At 43.2% G+C, this 10226-nt stretch overlaps 1 non-coding gene across 1 annotated transcript; it reads left to right on the forward strand.

Annotated features, from left to right (window-relative positions):
* The first annotated feature begins 1116 nt into the window (after positions 1-1116).
* LOC119931192 lies at positions 1117-1254 on the forward strand. Its single transcript, XR_005452048.1, has one exon. It is a non-coding gene; the product is annotated as a small nucleolar RNA SNORA7 (small nucleolar RNA).
* The last annotated feature ends 8972 nt before the right edge of the window (positions 1255-10226 follow it).

Genomic DNA, 10226 nt, shown 5'->3' on the forward strand with positions numbered 1-10226 from the left:
AGAGTGATGAACTGTCAGATATGAAGGGGGAGAGAGTTCCAGGCCTGAGGGAGGACCTAGCAAGGGGATGGTCATGGGACAGACAAGATCAAGGTACAGAGATTAGGTTGGTGTTAGAAGAGTAGAGGGTGTGGATTAGGTTGTAATGGTAGATCCACTGAAATTAGGTAGGAGGAAGAGAGAACTGACAATGCCTTATAGTAGATGGTATGGAGATTCTGCTTGATGCATACATGAATGGGTAAGTATTGGAGGTTTGGGGGGAGCTTATGGACTGAATGGTTTTTCAGAAAAAAAAAACAGCAGAGTGAAATATGGACGGGAAAGGGGAGAGGCAGGAAGCAGGGAGGTCAGTGAGGAATCTGATGCAGTAGTCAAGGTGGGAATGAGTGCTTGGATCAATATGGTAGCAGTTCAGATGGAGTTACGCTACTGAAGGACATTTATATAAGGGTTGGAAATAAAGTGATGCCATATTTTGAATTATTTTCTCCAGTCTATATGTTGAATGAGTATTCTGACCAGATGAGTCCAGGCCATACGCGACTAATATACAGCTCATTACTATATGTTGCTTGCTTTGCTTTCTCTGAAATGTGCTCGGGCAGTAAAACAATAAAAAAGGCATTTGTTGGCGCCACCTACTGTCTACAACGTGAAGAACTGTCCTTATCTTAATGCACAGACAAAGCTCATTGATTATTCGAAACATCAGCCATCAAGAGTTTGAAGCATTTCACATTTGTCTCCTTTATCCACCACAAAGGCATTACTACTTATTCTTTACCGGTAAGTCATTAAACTAAGATGATTACAAGTGACTCCTCCAAATTCAAGATTAGAAAAAAAAGTGTGGCCTAATGGAAAGATCACAGGTCTGGGATTCTGAGGACCTGGGTTCGATTGCTGCCTTCACCACTTGTCCGCTGTGTGAACTTGAGCAACTCATTTTACTTCTCTGTGCTTCATTTTCCTTATCTGGAAAGTGGGGATGTAATATCTGTTCACCCCTTCACTTAGATTGTGAGCACCATAAGGGACAGGGACTGTGTCCAACCTGATTATCTATCCATCTACCTATATAGAAATAGATATAGATATAGATAGATGGTATTTCCCTTCTAAGGATGGCACCTGGGGAGTTTCCAGTACTCTACCAGTCTCGGTTATGAGAGGGAGAATCAAGCAGAGGCTTAATCATTCCACTCCTAGCTTGGGCAGTGGCTAGCAAGTGAAAGGCAATCTGCTACAAGTCAAAACTCACCTGGGATGGACAGCAGTGGCATGGGAGAGAGCTAGGAGGGAGGCTAAAGGTTACTGCAAAGAAGAAGGCAGTGGTAAAGCACTTAGGTATTTTTACCAAGAAAACTCTTTGGATGCACAACCAGAATGGAAGTGGGGTTATTCTGGGAGAGATGTGACCATGGAGTCGCTATGGGTTGGGAATGACTCAACAGAATAAGACAAGACAAGATGGTATGGGTTAAGTGCTTAAAATGTGCCAGACATTGTACTAAGCTCTGGGGTAGATACAGGTTAATTAGGTTGGACACAGTTCCTGACCCATATGCGGTTCACAGTCTAAGTATGAGGAAGAACAGGAGAACTGTGGCACAGAAAAGTTTAATGACTTGCTCAAGGTCTCACAGCAAGGAATTGTATCTACCCATGTGCTTAGTACAGTGCCTCCTGGTACATAGCATTGAACAAGGACCATAAAAAAAATTCAGATTTGGTGACTGGACTTACCAAGTAAGACAGGATGGTCATAAAATTTGGAAATTCAGACTGCCTGAATTCTGTCCAGTTGAACCCCTAAACGCCCTACTTTTTTCAGGTTGGTGATGCCTGCAGCCCTATCTGCCAACAGCCAGCAGCTCAAAGTCCAGGGGGCACCTCCAGGGAAAGCCACAGTCAGGACACAGATTTCATCCCAACTAGCAGGACGATTTACATTGCTGTTGCTCTGCCATCATGGCATCCTTGCTTCTAGCCCTGTTCCTCCTTTCACTTCTGCCACTACCTGGTATCCTCTCCCCGGGGGTCCCTGGCTTGAAGCATTGCACTGGCACCAGAAACCCTGGGTAGACCAGTCCTATAGCTGAAAAAGTGCCAGTAGTAGCAGCAGTGGCATCCAAAGCAGTTCGGGGTTCAGGCCAGAGTAGCTGGATTAGTTCAGTGAACCTGTGACAGCAGAAGAACCACACTGTGGCCTTGTTTGGTTGCCCTAAGTGGAAACATCCCTTGCAGTCTAGCCTCCCTGTTGGCTCTCTATCAGTGGTATTTACTGAGTGCTTACTACATGCAGAGCTCCTCTGTTAACCTTCTCTCTGTACCTTCATCTCATCTATTTCACCACTGACCTCTCACCCACATCCTGCCTCTGGCCTGAACTGTTCTCCCTCCTCATACCTGACCCACAATTACTCTCCCCCACTTCAAAGACTTATTGAAGGCACATCTCCTCCAAAAGGTCTTCCCTTACTAGGCTATCCTTTCCTCTTCTTCCACTCCCTTCTGCATTGCCCTTCCTTGCTCTCTTTATTCATCCCCACCCAGGCCAGCCCCACAGCACTTATGTACATATCTGCAATTTATTTATTTATATTAATGTCTGTCTCCCCCTCTAGACTGTAAGTTTGTTGTGGGCAGAGAATATGTCTATAGTTATAGTGTACTCTCCCAAGCGCTTAATATAGTGCTTTGCACACAATAAGTACTCAATAAATACAATTGAATGAATGAATGAATAAATACTAAGTGCTTGGAAGAGTACAATAAAATGGAATTAGCAGACACGTTCCCTGCCCATAATGAGGTTACAGTCTAGAGGGGGAGAGACTTGGCTAAGGAACAGTCTGCCTGACCCCAACATGCTCTGTGTGCCAGCCACATGACCTCCCCAGATAAAGGCACCGGTTCCCCTCCGCACCACTGAGAACATTCCATCCTTTCCTGCTTCCCTCCACTCCAGAAGGATAGAGAACATTATCTACAGCACGAGACCTCCTTAAAACCTCAGGAAGGCTAACGGCCACAGTAGCCATTACTGGGGCTTCAGGTATGCCGTGGACTCAATCAGCAGAAGCCTGAAATTCTGCTTCTCTAGCCATAGCTCTCTAATGATGTTTGTTTATATTTTGTATATTGTGTAATGTGTACTTGCCCTTGCCCCTTATGCTGTCTTGGTGTTTTATTGTTTCCAATGTCTGTCAAGTCCTCTCCCCAATCTTTACTTATAGATTGTGAGCCCCTGGAGAGACAAGGTCCATGTCTAATTTCCACTTGTATATTCTTGTATAATAATAATAATAATAATAATAATAATGATGATGATGATGGTATTTGCTAAGCGCTTACTATGTGCAAAGCATTGTTCTAAATGCTGGGGGGATACAAGGTGATCAGGTTGTCCCACGTGGGGCTCACAGTCTTAATCCTCATTTTACAGATGAGGTAACTGAGGCAGAGAAGTTAAGTGACTTGCCCAAAGTCACACAGATGACAATTGGCAGAGCTGGGATTTCAACTCATGACCTCTGACTCCCAAGCCCAGGCTCTTTCCACGGAGCCATATGCTGCTTCCCCAATACTCTGTGAATCCCTTCCCTTCCCTTCTCTCCTCTTTATTCTGGCCCCATCTCCATTGGAGCCCTGCCTACCACCAGCTCCACCTCATCAAATCCACTTTGCACTACATAAAACCTTGGCCACCTTGCTAGAATTCTGATTTCATCTCCACTCCAGTCCATCTTTAACACATCTTCAAATATGCCTGATCAAGCTTAATTGCCTTTTATCTAAGATCACTTCAACTTGAGTAAAATCCTGAAGTGAATTCTTTTGCCATCCATGAAATTTATTTTTTACATGTTGGCATTTATGCTTTATATGGATATATACAACTCAAACCAGAGGGTGAACACACTCTTCTCACCCGCATTCATAATTATGTCATTGAAACGGAAAGAATAAGGAAAGTGGAATCCAAAAGGAAATAGTGCGTTGACAGGTGTAAGTGACTGAAAAGGGGACCCTGTGATCGAATCTGCATTGGTGCACTTCACACCAAACCCTAAAAGGGGTGTAGCGTTGTTGGGGCAAGTTCTGGAAAAGAAAAGTCACAACAGATCGGCATTTCCTTGGTTTCACTGCTTTCTTTGTTGTTCTGCTATGTTTGTAACATGTAGGTTCCCAGGACACCTTGAAAGCCTGAATGTTACCTTGCCTACTTCCTGGTTCAAGAGCTCGAACTAGGGGAGAGCGTTGGCAAAGTAAAGACCAGACCTGAACACAGGGATGGAGGGGGAGTCAGAGGAGAGGGAAGAGACAAGAGGGGCAACCGGTTTATGACACCCGTTGGATGAGGAGATTGAGGGGACCATAGAGCATCTTTCCTCTAGAATGAAAGCTTGTTGTGGCCAGGGGATGTGTCTACCAGTTCTGTTTTATTGTACTCTCCCACGTGTTTAGTACAGTGCTCTGCACACAGTAAGTGCTCGATCAATTGATTAGTTCTGGCCCAAAACAGCACTACTACTGAGTCTGCACCTCTCTGGAGAACTCACCCATCTGAATTTGAAATCCCACTAGGAGCAAACACTGCTTTGGAATTGTGAGAGATTAGCAGCAGCATTAACTGTGCATTAACGCAGTCGAGGTGGATAGCAGCAGCGTGGATGTGTGGCCGCAGTGCTCTGAGGCTAGAGGAAATGAAGAGCAGCAATAGGAATCCCTTGTTCAGGCTGATCAGTGCGCCTACAGGTCTCCTGGGCTGAGACTTGTCCCTAGGTGATCCACCTTTCTTGAGAACAATGATAATATTAATAATCGTGGCATTTGTTAAGTGCTTACTATGTGCCAAGTACTGTTCTAAGCACTGGGGAACATACAAGATAATTATGTCCCACATAGGGTTTACAGTCAAGAAGCAGCATGGCCTAGTGGAAAGAGCATGGGCTTGGGAGCCAGAGGTTGTGGGTTCTAATCCCAGCTCCGCTACCTGTCAGCTGTGTGACCTTGGGCAAGTCACAACTTCTCTGTGCCTCAGTTACCTCATCTGCAAAATGGGGATTAAGACTGTGAGCCCCACGTGGGACAACCTGAATACCCTGTATCTACCCCAGCGCTTAGAACAGTGCCTGGCACGTAGTGAGTGCTTAACAAACACCATTATTATTATTACTATTATTAATAAGAAGGAAGGAGAAAGGGTACTGAATCCCCATTTTGCAGATGAAGGAACTGAGGTTAGGAGTAGTTTAATGATTTGCCCCAGGTCACACAGCAGGTACATGGAGGAGCCAGGTTTAGAACCCAGGGCCTATGACGACCTGACCAGTGCTCGATATTAATCCCGCAGCAGCTCTTGAAGCTGAGTTGCAGGGTCTCCTCAGCTATTGGCAATGTCGTGGCAATGGAGCATCCTGACATTAAACTCCTTTTCCAGGTCTCATCCCTCTATTCAATTGGTGGGTGATATTAGGAGCAACAGTGTACACGACACTGGTCAAGTGAGGGAGGAAATGCCATGGTAGCACATCCTGATAAAGATGGCCCTGTTGGAGAACGTTTCAAAATAACTTCACCAGATCTAATAGAGGGTTCATGGCAGGTCTATCCCCAAGACTAAATTTGACATTCACTGAAAATTCATGAAGAGTCCCTTAGAGAAGCAGCATGGCCTAGTGGAAAGAGCATAGGTTTGAGAGTCAGAGACCCTGGGTATTAATCCTGGATCCTCCAAATACCTGCTGTGTGACCTGGGGCAAATCACGTAACTTCTCTGTGCCCCAGTTACCTCAACTGCCAAAATGGGAATTCAATACCTGTTCTCCCTCCCCTTTAAGTGCCATATGATACATGATGACCCCAGTGCTTAGTGAACACTAACAAAAAACTCCAATATTATTATATTATTAATATAATTATCAATAATAATAATGATAAGCAATTCGATTTATTAATGTGGAGGCTTCAAAGCCCACTGTTGGGTAGGGACCATCTCTATATGTTGCCAACTTGTACTTCCCAAGCGCTTAGTGCAGTGCTCTGCACACAGTAAGTGCTCAATAAATATGATTGATTGATTGATTGATTGATTGATTCAAAGAAACTTACAGGTTTTGGTTGCTTTGGGGACAATTCAGGGGAAGAGAAAAAGTTTTTTGAGCTGTATGACAATTTTAGTCACATTTTTATAAGCACTATTAATGTATTTGGGGTCTGCTTTGAGACTACTGATGCATTTCAGAGTCCTTCTGGCTTTAAGAAAGTCATCTTGCACCCTCAGTATCATCTGCCCTGATGGTTCCTATCCCACGCTGCTGACGACAGTAACATGTTTTGTTTTGTTGTCTGTCTCCCCCTTCTAGAATGTGAACCCACTGTTGGGTAGGGACCGTCTCTATATGTTGCCGACTTGTACTTCCCAAGGGCTTAGTACAGTGCTGTGCACACAGTAAGCACTCAACAAATACGATTGAATGAATGAATGAATGAATGAATGAATCCATCAATTTGTAGCACTGTTTTTGGTGGCTTGTAAGTTGATGAAAAAAACCAACTCCGAGTCACACAGTTTAGTAGCCCAAGCGTTATCTGACAAAGGCTTTGCTCAGGACACTTGGAAAACTGTTCAGGGCACCTTGTTATGGAGGTACTGGTCCCCAGAGAGTCAGTTTTGTTTGTTCTCTTACTGTCCTGCCCCACTCTGCTCGAGCCCAGTTTTGGCTGAAGGCTGACTCCCTCCTCCAGCGGGCTTCATGCCACACCGAAGGTATTTGATTCGGCTTTCCTATAGTTTCAGTGAAGTATTCAAGATATGAGTTTCTGTTGGGACATACTTTGTGCAATATTTGTCTAGGTGTAACTGAGGTGCACCTGCTCCTGTGATTCACCAGGGCCCTGTCAGCTACAATGGAGAAACAGTTTAGTGTTTACCCATTTCATATTTACCACTGAGTCCTCAATTTGTGTAAATTTGGCTAATACTCAGGCTAATGTCTCATTAGCCTTTTAGAAGGTTTGGGATCATGATTAAAATCTTTTTACATTTAGAGATTTAACTTCAATAAGTATTTTTTGAAGTAAAATTGAAAGGGCTCCAATTTAAAGGGCTGATTTTGGGGGATTACTTAGCATATTGAGATTAGTAGATTTACAGCACCTTTATTTTTTTTAATGGTCTTCCTTAAGAGCTTACTAAATGTCAAGCACTATTCTAAGTGCTGGGGTAAATACAAGATAATCAGGTTGGACACAGTCCCTGTACCACATAGGGCTCACAGTCTAAATCAGAGGGAGGAGGATTTAATCCCCATTTAAAAAATGATGCAATTGAGACACAGAGAAGTTAAGTGACTTGTCCAAGGTTTCGCAGCAGAAAAGTGGTGGAGCCAGTATTAGAACCCAGGTCTTCTGACACCTTGTCCTGCGCTCTTTCCACTAAGCTGGGCCATTCATTAAGGGATTTAATTTGTTTCAAAATGATCACTCATCAATCCTTTCAACATCTTAAGTGGGAAACAAGTGGTGATTATGGAGTACAGCATCACATAGTGGATAGATCATGGGCCAGGAGTCAGAAGGTCACGGGTTCTAATCCAGACTCCACCACTTGTCTGCTGTGTGACCTTGGGCAAATCACTTCACTTCTCTGTGCCTCAGTGACCTCATCTGTAAAAATGGGGATTGAGACTATGAGGCTGGGACTGTGTCCAACCCAATTTGTTTGTATCCATCCCAGTGCTTAGTACAGTGCCTGGCACATAGTAAGCACTTAACAAATGCCATGATTGATTAATCATGCCTGGGTTAAGTAAATGTACATAGAGGTTCAGAGAGATGAAGAGATTATTTATAGTATATTATTTATATTAATGTCTGTCTACCCCTCTAAACTATAAGCTCTTTGTGGGCAGGGAATGTGTTTATTGTTATATTGTACTCTCCCAAGTGCTTAATACAGTAAATATGATTGAATGAACAAATGGAAGATGGTTGTTCCACAACAAATGAATGTCAGAGTTGGGAGCAATGTGACCTAGTGGATAGAGCACGGGCCTGGAAGCCAGAAGACCTGGGTTCTAATCCTGACTCCACCACCTGTCTGCTGTGTGACCTCAGGTAAGTCATTTAAATGATCTGTGCCTCAGTTCCTCAACTTCAAAATGGGGATTCAATACCTATTCACCCTCCTACTTAGATCATGAACTCCATGTGGGACAGGGAGAAGGAGCATGGCATAGTGGATAGAGCATAGGCCTGGGTGTCAGAAGGTTATGGGTTCTATTCCTGACTCTGCCACTTTACTTCTCTGGGCCTCAGTTCCCTGATTTGTAAAATGGTGACTGAGACTGTGAGCCCCACGTGGGACAAGGACAGTGTCCAACCCTATTTGCTTGTATCTACCCCAGCACTTAGTATAATGCCTGGCACATAGTAAGCACTTAATAAATGCCATAATTATTATCTAGCCTGATCAACATGTCTCTACCTCAGTGCTTAGAACAGTGCTCAACACAGAGTAAGTGTTTAACAAATACCATAAAAAAAGTTAGGAATGGCATCCAGATTTTCAAAGATCCTAGAATAAGGGTCTTTATTGCTGATAAATTCCTGTTAAATGATCCCTAGTAAGATGTAAGAGAAGCTCTGAGAGAAGCTTAATGGCTGTGAAGGAGGAGACCAAATTACTTACAAGGTTACACTTCCCTAGCATTTAGTATAGTGCATTATAGAGCACTGCATGCAGGGAACCCTCAAAGTACAGTGCTGCCCTAGTGGGACTTAATATACGCAGTTACTGCAGAGGCTAATGGTGATTTGAGAGAAGTTTCATAAAAGAACATTTGTTTAACTTGACATTCATCCCACCCTCAGCCCCACAGCACATATCTCCCCTGGCCTGGAATGCCCTCCCTCCACAGATCCTCCAAGCTAGCTCTCTTCCTCCCTTCAAAGCCCTACTGAGAGCTCACCTCCTCCAAGAGACCTTCCCAGACTGAGCCCCCTTTTTTCTCTCCTCCTCCCCATCCCCCCTGCCCCCCCGTCCTTCCTCTCCCCACAGCACCTGTATATTTGTTTGTAGATTTATTAGTCTATTTATTTTACTTGTACATATTTACTATTCTATTTATTTTGTTAATGATTGTTAATGTGCATTTAGCTTTAATTCTATTTGTTCTGAAGACTTGACACCTGTCCACATGTTTTGTTTTGTTGTCTGTCTCCCCCTTCTAGACTGTGAGCCCATTGTTGGTTAGGGACCGTCTCTATATGTTGCCAACTTGTACTTCCCAAGTGCTTAGTACAGTGCTCTGCACACAGTAAGCGCTCAATAAATACAATTGAATGAATGAATATGTCCAAAACCATAATTTATATTAATTCCTCCCCCTTGAGACTGTAACATCCTTGTGGTCAGGGAACGTGCCTTCCAACTCTGTCATATGTTACTCTCCCAAGCACTTAGTAGCATGCTCTGCACACTGTAAGCACTCCGTAAAAATCATCGATTAACTGGATATTGTCTTCAAATTTATTCACAGAGTAAATTCCTCCATTTTTCTGCCAGATGAACCCAGAACTTTGTGGGGTATGTGAGTGCAATAAGAAGTCCTCTGACCTCAGACTGGAAAATACATTTCCTGCCAGTGATCAGTATTGAGAATAAAAATGGTATGTTTGGTAAATATTTTTTCAGGAAAAATTCCCCAAAGTCTGGAAGACTAACAGTCCTGCAATATCATTTGACAGCAAGTCAGATGATGGAGTAAATCTTTCATGCAGAAAGAAGAGATACATTTAAGGTATGCAATTTTGTGCCATATGGTTTTAATATGATCCACAGTATGTTGTAAAGAGTGAGCAAATAGGTCTGTAACAAATAAAAAATGACAAGGTTTTGTGCTTAAAGCTTTGTGTCTGTAAAACCATTAAAACTGTTTAAAGAAAGGAATGGGCTGTAGGGTTCTTCATGAGGCATTGCTATTTTGAAAATTAATTTTCACTCTCTTTTAGCTTATTTATGCTTCGCGTAGAGATTATCTTTGAAGTCACTGGTAACTCCACTGAAAGAAGAGATACATTGGATGATGGACAGATGGGAAACTGAAACAATCTGGATCATAATATTTCTGCCCAGACAGAAGTAGGAATTACAGATTAAAGTTAAATCAAAGCTTGGAACCACTTGCTGTTCAATTCAAACTGGGTGGTTACTC

Source organism: Tachyglossus aculeatus, chromosome 7 (assembly GCF_015852505.1).
Source record: "Tachyglossus aculeatus isolate mTacAcu1 chromosome 7, mTacAcu1.pri, whole genome shotgun sequence".
NCBI lineage: Eukaryota > Metazoa > Chordata > Mammalia > Monotremata > Tachyglossidae > Tachyglossus > Tachyglossus aculeatus.